Genomic DNA, 18639 nt, shown 5'->3' on the forward strand with positions numbered 1-18639 from the left:
TAAGTTTGTTGCCTAGATATTTGCTATAATCATTTTGGTGTTTGGAAGTATGATGATTATTTCACTATTGTAAATGTTGTGTTGATGAGGGTTTAGAAAGGGGGAGGTTAGGTTGTTTCATGGTGGGTACTTCATGTGTTCTTTTTGTTGTTGTGTGAGTGTGTGTGCTTATGGCAAATTCCATCTATAATGGCGATAATAGTTAATGTTCATATTAGATGAATCAAGTAAATCATAATTTATGCAATGTAATATCTTGGATCGTATTCTTTAATAGTTATTGTATTAGTAAATCAATTGATGGTAGTATTTCTTGGTTGATGGAGCTATTGTGTTGACTATATGAGTTAAGGAATATGCTTAAAGCCTTGGGGTTTTGGTAGTGGATTCACTGTGTCATGATGCTTGGGTAGTAGGTTGGGCTATGAGTGTGAATATTAGTGCTTTTTTTTCTTTTAAAAATAATGAGAAGTAGGAGGGTTTAGTTAGGTATTCTATGAGTTTATGCTTCCAATATTATGTTAATCCTTGGGATCTTTAATGCGTGGGTCATAGACTGAGCTACGAGAGTGAACATTATTGTTTTCTTCTTTCATATACATCTAGTTAAAAAAATATGCCATTGTTTTAAAAATAATGGGAAGTGAGAGTGTTTAGTTAGGTAATCTCTAATATTTCTTAGCCTCATGCTTTTCTTTCATGTTATACTAAGGTACGAGATTATTTTCTTAATGATAATTATACTTCATCCCCCCAAATCTCTCACCCTATGCTAAAGTACTCAAAAACCCACATAGCCATAGAAAGATCTAAACCAAAAAGTAGCCCTAAGCATAGTTTTTGACTTGTTAGACTCACTAAAGGAAGTTAAGAAAAATTATAAATTCTTAAGCTTTGTATAATTATCTACATGCTACCTCTCCCGATCTTTATGCAAATTTACTTAGGTATATGATGCAAGACCAAAAGATAGCCATCATCATTGCAGATGGTTACGATGGGATCGCTTTTTAAACTTTTATCACTTGCCCTACTTAAGGTGTTAGTGTATAGCTACACTCCAAGGTCTACTTCAGAAGCAATATATGAAATTCAATCTTGAACTTATGCTAAATAGCATTATGTTCCCCCGTTGTCTTGCCATACCCTCAAAACAAGTTACTGGCCATCTATGGGTATTGACAAGAATGACTTGTGAGTCTCACACATTGTAGACACCAGATCCACTATGTCACGTAGGCTGTAACGCCTGTGACCGACAGCAGAGCAGACCGGATGGCCAAGGACGTGGCCATCCAGGGTTCAGTGGGAGAGGACGCCGATGCGGAGTCATGGGTGGCCAGGCTAGTGTGGACGGCAGGCCACACACTATATAGCTTGGGGGATGAGGGGCAATCCTCATTCTTCCTCTATGGCTAGGTGGTGAACCAGAGGCCGTCCCCTCCTGTGGTAACGCCCGTAGTGGTGTTACGATAATCTAACACTGGTATCAGAGCATGAGTTTTGATTGGGTCAGGGTCCGTGCATGACTGGGAACCGGAGCCCACTCAATGGTTTTCAACCATTCAAAAAACTCTTATCCTTATCTCCACAATCGACTGTGTGGAGTGAGGCGGCCAGAACGGGAAGGAAGAATTCTCTCTCTCTCTCTCTCTCTCTCTCTCTCTCTCTCTCTCTCTCTCTCTCTCTCTCTCTCTCTCTCTCTCTCTCCGTCGCGCACACCAAAGCGATAATCTGCAGGTAAGCATTTTCGTTTTTTTTGCTTTGAAGCTTGTCTGTGAAAAAAAGGTTTTCGTCTGGTGGTGTAGAGAGAGAGGTCGTCTGGTGTAGAGAGAGAATGGCTGTGAAGAGAGAGAGACGACTGGAGCTACGCGTCTGGTGAGGTCGGCTGTGAAGAAAAGAAGCGGCTGCCTAATGCTGTCGGTGGCCAGCCTACAGGCGGCCAGCCAGCCACGACCAGACGGCCAGCCACGAAGAGAGAGACATCGACTGCAAAGAGACAGAAGTGCTGTCTTTGCTGTCCACTGTGTGGGGGGTGCAAAGACCAGCCCCGAACCGTCTGGTGTAGAGAGCTGAAAGTCGACTGTGAAGACCACTATGTGTGGGAGCAAAGACCAGCCTAGGCGGCCAGCACGACCAGGCGCAGCTAGCGGCCAGCCACGACCGGGCGCAGCCACAGCCGGCGGCCTGGCCCAGTGGGGTCGGCCGGCCTGGCCACAGCGGGCGGCCAGCCGACCGTTAATTTGTGATTTAATCCAACGAATGCCACTAGTGACAAAATAAAAATTTTATTTTTTTTGTAAATCAAACGAACACCTCTCTCCCAGCAGTGGAGGGAAAATCCCGGCGGTGGTGAGGGATAATCCAGGGTGTTTCAGGCACAGCTTCCCGAGGAGATTAAATTTTTTTATGAGTTGCAGGCACCTTTCTCTCGGATCGGAGCATCCCGGAGTAGCGACACTTGTAGAGGCTTGCAGCGCAACACAAATCGGCAATCGACGACAGTCGCAGCAGGCGACCGTCGTAAGGGGGGTGACTATTCTCTCTCCACCACTGCTCATTTTATTAGCGTTTTTTTGTAACTTTTGAGTTCTCGCATTGTCTTTTGTGCAATAATTAAAGATGTCTGCTAGGCGTAGTGTGTCCCCACCGCCTTCTTCTTCTTCTCTAGGGTTTTCAGGTCTCTTGTCCTCGGTCGTGGGTGTGACCCCGACCAAATTGTCAGGCCGTATACGCCCGATTGTTGTCCGGTCCGGAGTGCGCTCGTCGATCATGCGTGATCCGCTATAGCCCTCCTCGTCTGTTGACCCCGCCTTAGGACCCAGCGAGCTCGTAGCGGCCGCAGTAATAGCAGATGATCCCTTTTTGGCCGATGAGCCAGATGACATGAACACCGACATTGCCGAGGGGACCGAGAAGGACCTCTTGGAATATGACGACGACGATTATGGAGACGGAGCTCTCTAGTGGACTTTTTAAATATCTTAATGCAAAACTGAACAATATGGGTAAAGTCCAAGCTGACTTAGTTACGATGCTACAGAGCATCTCCACATGGTTAGATGCACTGACAGCCGCCTCGGCTAGTACTCCGACTCCTCGTGGTAGTCGAGCTCCTGTGGCACGTGTGAGCGTAGCCTCACCAGTGGTTGTATGAATATAGGCCGATGCACCTACGGGGCCGTCCGTAGAGACAGCTTCATCCCTCGTTATTGAAAGACTTAAAGCCGCCTATTTTGGTGGCGAGGAGAAGGAGAGAAACAAGGACTCGGTCAACATGTTTCTAGCGAAGTGGTCAAATTTGCACCTGCTGCGACGCTCCGCTTGACTTTTAGGTCATGCACTTAGCCAAAGCAGACGTATATCTAGGCAGGGAGTGGCTGTATGGCTTGGGCCCTAGTCTAGCTCGGAATTACCTACATAATACGCTACATTTTGAGTATGGAGGTAGAGTCATTATCCTACAGGGGGCGACCGTACTATCCCCGCCACACCACTTATTTCCTCCATGGAGCTGTGCACAGTGGTCCCCGCAGAGACCAGATAGCAGAGGTATATGCTTGTTACCCTCTTTTAAATTCTGTTTCCATAGATGAAACTGTAAATAATGTTTGCATAGACAAACAAGGAAAACAAAATAGCCTTGGACGAGACCCACTGTTTAAAAACCTTGTTTGGCATGCATGCGATTCAAACAAGAAAAAATCCAAGGTGAAAGAGACATTAAAGAAAAAGTACGTAGATACTTAAATGAATTTATTAGAGAAATTTCATGATGTTTTTCCTGATGATTTGCCAGATGGCTTACCACCATCTAGAGAAGTAGACCATGGCATCGAAGTTATGCCAGGATCAAAACCTATAAGCAAACCTGCTTATAGATTAAGCCACTCCGAGGCACAAGAGGTGGAAAAACAATTGACGGACTATTTGAACAAAGGCTTCATTCGGCCTAGTTCAAGTCCGTGGGCAGCATCACCTATTTTTCTGATAAAGAAGAAAGACCGATCTATGCAGATGTGCATAGACTATAGGGCTCTTAATCAGATAACAATTAAGAACAAGTATCTGATGCCATGCATGGATGAGTTGTTTGATCAACTCTATGAATCGAAATACTTTACAAAAGTAGACCTGAGATCAGGGTATCATTAGGTTAGAATTAAAGCAGAAGATGTTGCGAAGACAACATTTAGGACCCGTTTTGGGCATTTTGAGTTTTTAGTTATGCCATTTGGGCTAACCAATGCTCCAGTGACGTTTATGACGCTAATGGATAGTATTTTACGTCCATATGTGGGAAAATTTGTAGTAGTTTTCCTAGATGATATTCTGTACAGTAAGACACAAAAAGAACACATAGAGCATTTGCGTCTAGTGTTCGAGTTGTTACGAGAGCACAAACTATTTGCAAAGAAGAGCAAATGTGAATTTTTTGAAATAGAAATTCACTACCTTAGCTATATTATATCCGTCGATGGTACGCGGATGGAGCTAGAAAAAGTAGAGGCTATTCTTACATGGCCAGCACCGAAGAATCTCGAGAAACTGTAGATTTTTCTTGGCATGTCGGGGTTCTATGCAAAGATCGCAGTCCCATTGAGACTGACCAGTTATTACGGTCAAAAACTAAAAACATTAGTTGGGGGGAAGCCCAACAGAAGAGCTTTGATAAGCTCAAGGTGACCGTAGAGCAGCTGCACCTGTTTTGACTATTGTCGATCCAAATGAGCCGTTTGTCTTGGAAACAGATGCTAGTAATGAGGCCATTGGGGCTGTACTTATGCAAAGGGGACGCCCAATTGCATTTGAGAGTAAAAAGTTAGATTGTGCGCAGCGTAACTACTCGGCTTACGAGCAGAGTTACTAGCAATAGTTCATGCATTGAAAAAGTGGAGACACTATTTATATGGTTCTTCTTTTAAGGTCTGGACGGACCATGAAAGTCTGAAATGGCTTTCAAGTCAAAGTGAACTGAAGGGTAGAAAAGCTCAGTGGTGGGCGGAGATTCTACAGGAGTTTGACCTTCAGATACGTTACCAGAAAGGTAAGTATAACGTGGTGGCAGATGCACTTAGTTGCATGCCACAGATTAATAAACTTAGTTTCACAGTCTTCAAGAATGATTTCTTGGAGTCACTACGTGGTTTATGTGAGCACGATCCATCTTTTACAGAGGTCTAGTGCGTTGTACACGTACACATTTCTTCACAGACGCGACCACCTCCCTCGTTTTTTTTGGCACGGATTGCTAGTCCGGAGAGACTAGCCGAAGGTGCAACGGGAAGGGAAGCGAGAGTTAGTCCGGAGAGACTAGCCGTGTCTTCTGGGTATAGTTTGGAGCCGGAGAGCTCTGATGTAGGCCCTTCATCACCTTTGACTGCCACGGCTTCAAAGGGGGGTGATAAACTTTGTCGGGGGGAGAAATATGCTAATTACTCCATTGACGATGGGTACTTACTCTACAAGGGTAGAGTATGTGTACCAACTATTGGTGACTTTTGGGCCCAAATTCTTAAAGAAAGTCATGATAGTCCAAGTGCGGGTCATCCCGGGATTCAGAAGACCTATGCACTAGTAAAAAGACAGTTTTATTGGCCTAGTTTGTTTAAGGACGTCCAGACTTATGTGCTGAAATGCAATAAGTACCAGGTCAATAAACACGAACGTCTGGTTGGAGGACTACTCCATCCGTTGGAGATTCCTCAAGGGAAATGGGAAAGCATTTCCATGGATTTCATTACCGGTTTACCCAAGACGAGTCGAGGGAATGACTCGGTGTGGGTGGTAGTGGACAGGTTAACTAAAATGGCAAAGTTTATCACCACGAAGAAAACTATTAAAACGCCAGAGTTGGCAAAACTCTTTATTGAACATCTCTACAAGCTATATGGCCTGCCCGCAGATATAGTGTCGGATAGAGATAGAAAGTTCAACAGTCATTTTTGGAGGGAAGTCTTCAAAAAGTTGGATACTACTCTGAGTATGAGTACGGCAGATCATCCGGAGTTTGATGGTCAAACTGAAAGAGTTAACCAAATTCTAGAGGATATGTTACGTTCTTATGTTAGTAAGAAGCAATCTAATTGGGAAGAGTACTTGCCCTTATTGGAGTTTGCCTATAACAGCTCCAAACACTCAGCGAGACTGGATTTACACCATTCATGTTAATGTATGGATTCCAGCCGAGATCTCCGATGGCTGTAGGCCTAGAAAAGGAGAAGATTCAATCTGTCAAGGATTTCCTTGAAGATATGAATGATATGCTCAGAGCCGCACATGAGAGCATTCATAGCGCTCAGGATCGCGCTAAAACTTATGCGGATAAAGGACGTAGAAAGGTGACCTTTGAAGAAGGTGACTTTGTATTCCTTAAGGTTCCTGCGCAGTCAGAAACCATGAAAACGGGAAAGTGTGATAAACTTTCTCTGAGATATTGTGGTCCTTTTAAAATCCTTTAGAAGATTGGGGACGTAGCATATAAGCTCGAGTTACTGGAGAGTTCTCAAGTCCATCCTGTCTTCCATGTCAGTAAACTGAAGAAATCAGTTCACGGGTTAGAGAACGCAGTTTCTCCAGAGATTTTGGTGGACTTGATAGAGCCACCAAAGATACCACATGAACCTGAAAAGATTCTAGAGTATGTATTGAATTTACATTTGTAAAGTCAATAAGGTCAACCCTTCAGTGCCCCAAGTATCAAGCATTGTACAAATAAACTAACCCATCATATTATGAGGTATCAAGTATTGATACCTCATAATACCAAGTTTGATTTATAAAGCGATGCATGAGTGGTGGCAATAAGATCTAGGCAATTCTTAAAAAGATGAATTAGATTATTAGAAAAATAGAAGGACATTGAAAGGAAACTTTTACCCTTTGTAGTGATTGTAGCTCATTCTATGGCACTATTTGTTGAGTGTAATGAGTCTTGACAAATGCCACTACATGGGAAGCCATAGTGACATTAAAGCAAATGATATAATTGACCAATTAAAAACCAACTATTTTAAGCCACTTTAGAGTCTAATTTCCTTTGTAATATTAATCTATTTTGAACCCTAAATTAGTATCGATCTACATGTGCATGTATATAAGGATTTTCTCTCTATAATTATAGATTCAAACCTAGACTATTAATCCCAATCCTAAGGTTGGATTAATTCATCTTAGCCTAACCCTTGCTTGGATTGATGTGGGTGTAAAATAAAACACATAATTCTATATGGTATCCTAAAATAATAATTCTTTAATATATATAAGGCTAATGTGCTAGATAAAGGTCAACTTGGACTATTTATTCCCTTCTCGTCACACAATCTTAATAAGATCCTATCCTAAGGTGTTAATAGTCCTACATAGGGTGTTGTGTGTTAATTAGATCAATAATTACCCATATATTTATTCAATTTTAATTAAATGATCAAACCTATTCATACACAAGAAATAGTAAGAAATAGCAAAATTTTAATATAGGTGTTGACAACACATCTTAGCCTAACGGGTTGGAGTACAATCCAAGGGTGAAGTAGATGTGATACACAACTTCCTAGAAGTACACGAGTTTTGTTGTGGCTTCCCAAGATGTTGTAATGTTTCCCAAGATATTATAGATATACAAATGAAGTACTCCTAAAGTGTATGGTAATGATTGCACTAGGTAAATTGTAAGTACATGCAATGAAAATGATGTAAAATTATCACATGGTAAGAGGTATCTTATATTCTTACCCACTTAAAGAACCAAGATGTCCTTACCTCACGGACTAGAGATAATGCTTCATCAATTCTGCCTCTTCATCAATTCAATTCTTCCTCTATCTCCCAAGTGGCATCTTTGGTCATGAAAAATTCCCACTTAACTAGATTCTCTTTTAGGATCCTATTCTAAGATGCTTTTCTCTATGACATCTAAGATTGCATTTGGTTCTTGTTCTACTTGTCCTTGAGCTAGAAATGAAATTTTATCATCATCCAAAATGTGACTAGGATCTGGAACATACTTCTTCAGTAGACTAACGTGGAAGAAGACAAGGGAAGTAGAAGTTTATAAGCTATGCTGCAATCCCCCGTATAATCATATCTGGTCCATAATACCTACATGAAATCTTCTTGTACTTTCCCAAAGAAGAGGGAACTTCTCTTAGGTTGTGCATAAAGAAAAACCATGACACCTTCTTTGAATTCTATGTTGAACCTTTTCAGATGCATAGTGCTTATGTCTATCTTGGGCAATTTTGATATCTTTCTTTATAGATTGTATTTGATGATCCATCTCATTCAGCATTTACTCTGATTAGTGTGGGTTATACAAATTTAACGACGTTAGGCAATCTTATCCATATAGTGCCTTAAATGGACTCATCCCAATGCTTCAATGATGAGAAGCATTATAAGAAAACTCTACCAAATACAAATAGTTCATCCACCTTTTGGGTTCTCATCTACAAAATGCCTAAAGGATATCCCCGATCACCTGGTTTACAAAATACAAATAGTTCATCCACCTTCTCGTCTATAAAACTCCCAAAGGATATACCTAGTTTGCCCTCTCTATTTCTCCATCGATTATCGAATGATAAATGTTATGCTAATATCCATAGAGGTACCTACGACTTGTGATCTTAAATTGAGATGTAAATTTAGTATCCCTATCACTTATAATTCATCTAGGCAATCCATGTGATTTCAAGAAAACCGTAGCAGCATCTAAAGCTATATAAGTATTTTTTTAAGGGATCGAGTGAGCAACCTTTGTTAATCAATCCACCACTACTAAGATGGAGTCATATCCTACATTTACTAAAGTCAATCCAGTGATAAAGTCCATTCTTATGTATTCCCATTTCATTTACAAAATTTCCATTAGAGTATTCAATTATAAGAGTTTCCCTTGCATAAATTAAATTCATATACATACCAATTAATTTAACTAGTTGGTCACTCTCGAGACCTAGGGTTTTCCCTAAAAATAAATGTTATTCAAAAATCTTGATTCCCACTTGGTTAATATCCTTCTAACCAAATTTTCTCTAAAGGGGGGATTATTTATACATATTTGTGTGCATCATGTACACATAAATGTGGACAAATGTACACCATGTGTGCATCCACAAGATACACACTTATGCACATGTTTTAATGTACTTCATTAATTCAATCCTAAAAATCAAACCGTTTATTCTACGCTACCTAGGGTTCAGCCTCATAATTTTAAGGGCAATCATTTTCACTTAAATCAGAGCGAGATAAAAGGGCTAGAAATGGAATTGTAATCTAGGAGTACTCGGCATAAAAAATAATAAAATAGACTCACAAACATCAAGAAAAAAACTCATGGATTTCTCTTGAGGGAAGGGTAGTATTTATACTGAAAACTGATGGATACGAGCCTTAGCATGGTATTAGTTCTCTAAAGTTAATGCCATGCCATACCTACCATCATGCAACTCATACACACCATGAAAATTAGAGTCTGAACTAGATCTTAGACTAACATGCATGCACTTTATCTAAAGTGAACTAATAGAAGGTGCACGACTCTAGTTTTGTATAAAGTATTTACCAGAAACCACTAACAATTACCATGGATAGATAAACTACCACCACTAACCTAGTTTACCTTGGTTTGCATTGCTCAATGTGTAATAAAATTATAGATAGAGTGATGACATCTTTAGGTATGGTATCTTCCTCAAGGATTACCTCCCTATGTGTGTCTCATGACAGGCTCATTTGGGTTAATTTTTGACATGTGCTACTATTTGGGTCTTTTAAGTTTACAAATAGGTTGCTTCAAATAATGATTTCTTCAAAGAATTGCATACTGAAACCTTGATAGGAGGCAAGGAAGATGTTGGAATGTGTAGGTATGGATTATATTAATACCCATGATGCATGTCTAACAGATTACATTCTCTGTTGGATCATACTTATACCCATGCATGTTGTAAAGATTACATTCTCTATCATGGTGAACATTCTTTATTGGATTATACTTATGTCCTTGCATGTCCAAAAGATTACATTCTCAATCATGGTGAACATTATTTATTGAATTATACTTATACCCATGCATGTCTAAAAGAATACATGATCTACTAGGGGGTGAACATTTGGATAATGTGGGCCTCTCATTACGGGGAGGAATTATAAGGAGAGAAAGTTACGAGACACTTTCCCATCATATCTTGCATACAACATATGTTCAACAACTTATGATGTGGCCCATCACACTCAGAGATCAGACATTAAGGATTCCAACTGATTTATGAAGCATGGAGACACATTGAGATTTGATGGGCAAAATTTAAAAAGGAATCTCATCAATTGTGGGTAGGCCTAGCCATACATGCATTGAATCCATTCACGTTGTGCTCTTTTATATTTTTTTCCACATGGCCCATAGTGCTGCTAACATCCCACCTTGGCTCACAATAAAGAAGGATCACCTCCACCTTCTCCTTTCCCTTCTTATGTTAGGAAAGCATAAGGCACAAAACATGGATGTGTACATGGCTCCTTTGGTAGATGACGAAACATTTGTGCATGGGAAGTTCATGACAACAGCAAGCAAGTCATGTAAAGATCTATGCTTGTGAAAGGAATCTTGATGTAGATTACGCATGATTATCTCATATAGCAAAGAACATTGTTAAGGAAACCCTACCCTAATGTGTCATGGAAAGTTTCCTATCTGTTGAGCTTGAGCATGGCTCAAGAGCTCCACTGTAGCCGCTCGTCACTCACTGCCATCCTTCCGTACTCGTTGTCACACCGAGACGGTTGCTCTAATCATGTGGGTGATGCAAGCTCTCTCGCGAAGATCGTGTGGGATCTCCGCGGAAGAGGATCACATTGGTTAGCCTAATCACTCAAGAAAGAGAGAGAGGAAGCAAGAGGGAATAAGTGATTAGCACTAAACACTCCCAATCCCTTACCCTAAGCACACCACACATGCTAGTTTAGAGTTACGAGAGAGAGAGAGAGAGAGAGAGAGAGAGAGAGAGAGAGAGAGAGAGAGAGAGAGAGAGAACACTCCACTTCTATTGCACAAATGGTCCGAGAATAAGTTACAAACAAGAGGGAATAAGTGATTATTAGCACTAAACACTCTCAATCCCTAACCCTAAGTGATTATTAGCACTAAACACTCCCAATCCCTAACCCTAAGCATACCACACATGCTAGTTTAGAGTTAAGAGAGAGAGAGAGAGAGAGAGAGAGAGAGAGAGAGAGAGAGAGAGAGAGAACTCCACTTCTATTGCACAAATGGTCCGAGAATAAGTTACAAACAAGAGAAATTCGCTTTTATAGTTTTAAGATGTCATGACCCTGTGAAAGTGGAACAGCATGAGTGTCAGCATGGTGGTTGGTGAGCAAGATAAATATTTCATGATTCATACTTGGGTGCCCAGACAAATAGTAATGTGTGGACATCCCCAAGTGTGAAGGGGGACCAAGGGATTTATTATTTATAATGTTTTAACCTTGGGTGGCCCCTAGGCATAAGTGGCCCTTAGAAACTTTAATGAACATTAAAAAGGGGCCTAAGATATTTATGGGGAAGGAGGGCTACTCCACTTTTGGAAGTACATGCCTCCTTTCCATCTCTCTCTCTCTCTCTCTCTCTTTTCTCTCTCTCTCTCTCTCTCTCTCTCTCTCTCTCTCTCTCTCTCTCTCTCTCTCTCTCTCTCTCTTTCTCTCTCACTTGCTTTTTGGAGACGAGGAGTTGGCTGGCTGCATATAGAGAGTATTGCTGGTTTCTTGCATGGAGAGAGACTGGTTTAAGTTGGCTGGCTACGTGGAGAGAAGCCGTACAGTACAGCTGCTGCAAAAACGACTAGTACAGGCTGTAGGTACACACTAGTACGATAGGTACGGTTGCTGCAGAATTTTTGACGTGGACAACTGCAGGCGCAGACCTGTACGGAGGACAGGTATAGGTGGGATTGTTTAGTCTTGTACAGTTGGTTGCAGGTATAGGTGGGATTGTTTAGTCTTGTACAGTTGGTTGCAGGTGGCGCATCACTAGGGTACAGGCGGTGGCTGCAGGTATTGACCTGTACGGACAGGTGCAAGCGCATTGTACAAGTGGCTGCAGGCAGCACATCGTATAGGTGGTAGTGTACCTTACAGGCGGCTTCTGCAGGTATTGACCTGTGTACGAACATGTGCAGGTAGCAGTGTACCTTACAGGCGGCTATAGGTATTGACCTGTAGTACGGACAGGTGCACGCTCATCGTACAAGTGGCTACAGGCAGCGCATCGTACAGGCACGGTAGTGTACCTTACAGGCAGCTGCCAGCAGGCGACGCAGACCTATACGGACAGGTACAGGCGGGTACTGCACTCCTGCCCACCACCAGCAGGTACAGGCGGGACTGTTCATTCCTGTACACCTGCAGGCGCGGCGCATCATTAGGCACAGGATTGTTCAGTCCTGTATAGCTATAGGCAGTGCATCATCAGGTACAGGATTGTTCAGTCCTGTACAGCTATAGGGGCGGTGCATCATTAGGTACAGGCGGCGCATAAAGAAGATTGCTGCAAGTACTGTTCTAAGGCGGATGCAAGGGGGGAAAGTACAGACATGTACACACATGTGCTGCAAGTACAGATCCATACAGATAAGTGCACACGTGTGATGCAGAGTTGCTGATACACGTGGCTGCTAGTACAGACTGGTACGGTCAATCCCTCTGGAGAAGAACTGCGCATAAAAGTTGGTAAATTCTGAACATATCTTTCTTTCTTTCTTTCTTTCTTTCCACTGGCTTATGTCTGCTATAGAGTTGTTTCTTCTGGCCCTTTGTGAGAGGAGGGGTATAGCAGTTTGAAGGGTGGAAACAGAGATTGGACAGTGGATTTGTATTTAGGCTGAGTTTGAGGCCATGCACATGGAACAGCCAGGCTACCCTGTTGAATTATCTTGGTTGATTAGAGGAAACCACAGTGTGTTGCTTTTGTGGGACACAGATCTGTATGTGAATCCTCTATGCTAAGAGGTCTTAAGGGCTACCAGATTGGACATGCAGGTTTACTTTCCCGTTGTACTTAGTTATACTTTTCATTGAATGTGAATAAAGAAATACCCAAAAGGGGCGCCAAGCTTTGGGGCCAACAGGTGTCGTTTTCCTTTTTGTTCTGGAGCATTCTAGCTCCTGTTCATTTATTATTTGTCTGGACTACATTTGGAAAGGTGACTGCTAGTCTACTGCACTTTGGTTTCTACCAGAGGCCGGTTTTAAGATTCCGTTGGCTGGGACCCATCATCAACTTTCTTAAGGGGGTGAGCTCGTGGTTGTCTCGAGGAAAGTCATTGCTGAAAAAATTAGCAACATGTCAGACACATAAAATGAATATTTTTATGATAAGGAGGAAGAGCAAGAGGCCTCTCTTGAGAGAAATGAATCTGAGGATATTCTTGGAGGAGAACAGGCTGCAGCAGTAGATGCACAATATGAGGATGTAACACAGCCAGAAGACATGCCTAGTAAAGAGGAAGATGATGCTCAGTTTAAAAATCGTTTGGCAGGTGTAATGGATGTGTTTATGCAGCTCACTCAAAGTGAGAAGTTTGCTGAATTTATGAGATCTCGTTCTGAGCCTGAAAAGAAGAAGAAGAAAGTGCGTTCTAAGAACCCACCTCAGGGCAATAGTGGTCCCTTCCCATAGGATCCATCTTTTGGACAGTTTTCGAACATGCAACATACTTTTGGTGCCAACTCACAGAGTTCCTTTTTCGGACAGCCATCTATTCCACAGTAGTCTATGTATCCAGGCTATTTTGGTGGTGGCTCTGTGTTCCAATCCATGACTGGGGGTTATCCTCAGGGAGGCATGGGTATTCCAGGGAATTTTGGAGCTAGTTTTCAGCCTGGTATGCAAGGGAATATGTATGGTGGTATGCAGTCCGGAATGCAAGGAAACATGTTTGGGGGCATGCAGCCCGGAATGCAAGGAAACATGTATGGTGGCATGCAGCCTAGTATGCATAGTGGTATGTTTGGAAACATGGCTGGAATGTATGGAATGCCAGGTGTGGGAACTGGTAATGTTGACCCTATGATGGGCATGAATACCGGGGGTAGCAATCTTGTGAAGCCGATAATCTAACGCCTATGGGTAAGTCGAAGGATTACAAGGAAGGGGGAGCTGCAGTAAAATTTGACACGTTCAGTGGGGCCAAAGATAAGCTAAAGGCACTTACCTTTTTACAATAGTTTGACACTGCTTTTTCTGGTGGTAATTACACGGAATCCTCTAAGGTGAGAAAAGCCACGACTTTTCTCAAGGGCAATGCATTGCAGTGGTGGTCCACTCTTCTTTTATAGGGCATAGCACCATCTACTTGGGTACAGTTTAAGCAAGTGTTCTCTTTCGTATGGCTCACATCTACTTTTGAGGTGGATGTAATGACAGCATGGCACAAGTTGGATGCATCAAAGTGTGAAAATCTTGAGGATTATAAATAAGAAGTTTTGGGAAGCTTTACTCCCAGTTACTTCCTATCGTGCAGTGCCTTTGTCTGAGTAGGTGGAGAAGTATTGTTGTGGGCTGCCCAAGAAAGTGCGTGACTCTATTGCATAAAGACTCGAGTAACAAATATGTCGCAGATGATAGAGAATGCTATGACAACAAATGCGTTACTCATCACTAGGGTCTCATCTCTGGATTTAAAGGAAGTAAAAGCTCAAGCAAGAGATCTGAAAAGTCAGGGCATGCTTTGCGTGATGCAAAAGGGTCTACAGAGAAGCGGTATAAGAAGTTACCAATGCCCAAGAGAACTCCTGAGGAGAGACAGGCTTTGATGGATGCTCGAAAATGTTTTTACTGTACAGAGGAGGGACATATGTATTTTAATTGTCCCAAGCGTAAGTCCCAAAAGGACTCTGACACTAAAGGGGAGCCCAAGTCTAAGAAACCAAAACCTTCTGCAGGGTTAGTTCTTGATCTCGTTGGGGAATAGCCAGGTGGTGAAGAGACTGAGTTGTGCAGGGCATGGGGCAAAGTGAGAGATCAAAATGCCTTGATTTTCTTTGACACAGGTGCTAGAGCCAACTTTATTTCACCAGATTTGGTTGGCCGACTGGGGATTCGTGCGCGCAAAAGAGATTGGCCCTTGTATGAGGCTAATATGGCTTGTCCTGGGTATGCAGAACCCGTAACTCCTATTATTGGGAAGCTCAAGCTTCATGTGCAGGGTTATGTGGATAGTGAGGAGTTCTTCATCATGCCACTTGATAGATGTGATGTTTTGTTGGGTATGCCATGGTGCCATAGAGTACATGCGGTGGTGGATACATACAACAGGAAGATTACTTTGACTCATAGAGGGAAAGAACATATTTTGGATGTAAAGCTAAAAGGGGAATCTGTTCCTATTGTATCAGCTTCAGCAATTTCATTAGTAAATGAAAAAGCATCTTTCCGCGTACTTGATTTTTGTAAAGGATGCAAAAGATGATGATTCTAAATCTAATTTGTCTATGCTAGATAAAGACAGGATTGATTTCTTGCATGAGTTCCAAGATTGTTTTTTCGAGTCATCGCCAGGAGAACTTCCTCTCCGGAAAGGCCAGAAGATCATGCTATTGATCTAATTCCGGGGATTACTCCACCAAATAGACCACCGTACCGTGTTAGTGCCCAACAAGAAGAAATAATGAGCCAGGTACAGGGGTTGTTAAATAAAGGGTTGATCGAGCCTAGCTCATCACCCTTTTGCTCACCTGTACTCTTGGTGCAAAAGAAAGATGGTTCTTGGCGCATGTGTATAGATTACAGGGCGCTAAATAAGAATACCATCAAGAATCGATTCCCTATTTCGAGGATCGATGACATATTGGACCGCTTACAGGGCTCCACAATCTTTAGTCGGATAGACTTGAAAAGCGGGTATCATCAGATATGCATTAGACCCGAGGATGTGCATAAGACAGCATTTCGGACCACTTTTGGGCTATATGAGTTCTTAGTTATGCCCTTTGGTTTGACAAATGCTCCTGCCACATTTAACAGGATGATGGACAGGATTTTCCGGCCTCATAGATCGTTTGTGGGCACATTCTTTGATGATATGATTGTGCATTTACACACTGAGGAGGAGCATAGGAAGCAATTGGCCATTGTGTTTGAAGAACTCCGGAAGCATACGTTGGTCATTAATGGTAAGAAGAGTGAGTTCTTTTTGGAAGAGATTCACTTCTTGGGGCGTATTGTGTCTAAGCATGGAGTCCGTATGGATCCTTCGAAAGTGGAAGCAATTCTTAATTGGCCAGATTTGAGGACCGTGCATGATGTACATAGCTTTTTGGGATTGTGCTCCTATTACAGGCGGTACATACGGTATTTTGCTGAGATTGCTTCGCCCCTTCATGCCTTAACAAAGAAGGCAATTCCGTTTAGATGGGTTGATCAGGAAATTACAGCCTTTAAAAAGCTTAAAGAAAAGCTTACTTCGGATCCCGTATTGGTATTACACCGGATCTCCGAAAGGCTTTTGTTGTCCAGTGTGATGCATGTGGAAACAACATTGGGACAATTCTCATGCAGGAAGGACATGTGATAGCCTATGAGAGTCGTATATTACAGAATGCCAAGAAGCATTTACAGGTTTATGAGAAAGAGATGTTGGCTGTAATTCATGCTCTTTCTACATGGAAACACTATTTGCTTGGGGCTGATTTCACTGTGTAGAGACAGATCATCAGACCTTGCTATATTTTCTCACGCAAACTAAACTTTCTGATAAACATATGCGATGGGTCAATTTTTTGTCTATGTTCCACTTCCAGATTGTGCATGTGGAAGGCAAAAAGAATGTTGTGGTAGATGCTTTGTCATGCAAGCCACAGGTCTCAGCAGTTTCACTTGCTTATCATCATAAGCTTGATGAAATGAAAGAGCAGTATGCCCATGATGAGGATTTTGGAAGGCTCTATGATCAGATGTCTGAGGGTTAGCGGCATGATCATTATACTCTCAGAGATGGTTTTTTGTTGATGCATGGTAGATTGTGTGTTACCAGGCAATTATGACTCAAGGTTATGATTGAAAGTCATGCTCCACCGTATGCAGGTCATAGAGGTATTGACGCCATGGTAAAAGCAGTTGAGACTTTCTTTTATTGGCCGACCTTGAGAAGAGATGTTGATGCTTTTGTTAGGCAATGCATCGTATGTCAGAAGGTGAAGTTTGACTGTCAAAAGACACCAGGGTTACTTCAGCCTTTACCTATTCCAGATAGACCATGGGAGAGCATTGCCATGGATTTTATATTTGATCTTCCATGGACACAAATGGGGAATGATGGTATTTGGACTATCATATGCAGGTTCAGTAAGTAGGCTCATTTCATTCCCGTGCGTAAGACGATCAAAGTTGATCATATGGTGAAGTTGTTCATGGGCGAACATCTTCAAGTATCATGGCTTGCCTTCATCTATCATCACTGACCGTGATCCATGGATGACGAGTTTATTTTGGAGAGGGTTGTTTGACAACATGGGTACAACTCTCAAGTTTTCATATTCGTTTCATCCACAAACAGATGGTCAATCAGAAGAGGCTAATTCTACAGTGTTAGATCTTCTTAAGTGTTACGTGTCAGAGCACAAGCAACAATGGGAAAAGTATCTTCCTTTGGTGGAGTTTGCTTATAACAACACCGTCCATACCTCGATGGGCAAGGCGCCTTTTGAGATTGTGGAAGGAGGGAAGAAGGTACCACCTATTTTGCACACAAAGGATAAGATCTTTGAGGCTGATTAGTATGTGGAGAACATGGATGAAGCTTATCGGCGGAGAGTTAAGTTGGCACTCCAGAAAACTCAGCAAAAGCAAAAGAAAGCAGCAGACCATCACACACGTGCATTAGAGTTTGCATTGTGTGATTGGGTTCTTTTTGTGATTTGAAAAGGCCAGGCTTAAGAAAATGAAGGGTAAAGAGCGCTTATTCCCTAAGTTGAGCATGCGCTATTATGGACCTTTTCAGGTATTGGAAAAGATTGGTGAGGTGGCCTATCACTTGAAGCTACCAAATCACTGGAGGATTCACAATGTCATGTGAGTCTACTTAGACCTTTCCATGGGGATGTGCCTGAGGATGTATCAGATGAGGCTCAGCCAAAAGTTGAGGAACTTGATGAAGTTCTTATTCCAGAGCAGATACTGGCACATAAGGAAAGAAAGGTACGAGGTAAAGTTTCCCGTCGCTATCTTGTGAAGTTCAAGAACTATTCACCGATGGATGCGAAGTGGATGGAGGACGGTGACTTAATAGATTCACCTCAAGTTTTGCAGCTTTATCTCGATGCCTTTGAGTTGGAGCCGACTCTTGTTACGGCTCATTTAGGTTCAGTACAGCATGGGTCTGGAGCATTGCCTGATGCTCAAGAGGGGGGTAGCACCTCCACTCCCTTGATACAAACAGGCTCAGATGACATCTAGAGGTCGCTTGGTGCAGCTTTTGTCTCACTCGAAGGTACTGATGGGCTGACAGTACATTTGTTTATGGGACTTCTATGATATATGTGTACTAGTCACATTGGATGTTGTGGTTGTGTATGGTTCATAGTGGTATACAACTTGGACTACTACTACACCAATTGGTTTGCAGCAGTGAATGTTGC

This window comes from Cibotium barometz, chromosome 58, assembly GCF_041138505.1.
Source record: "Cibotium barometz isolate CiBa-2024 chromosome 58, ASM4113850v1, whole genome shotgun sequence".
In the NCBI taxonomy this organism is placed as follows: domain Eukaryota; kingdom Viridiplantae; phylum Streptophyta; class Polypodiopsida; order Cyatheales; family Cibotiaceae; genus Cibotium; species Cibotium barometz.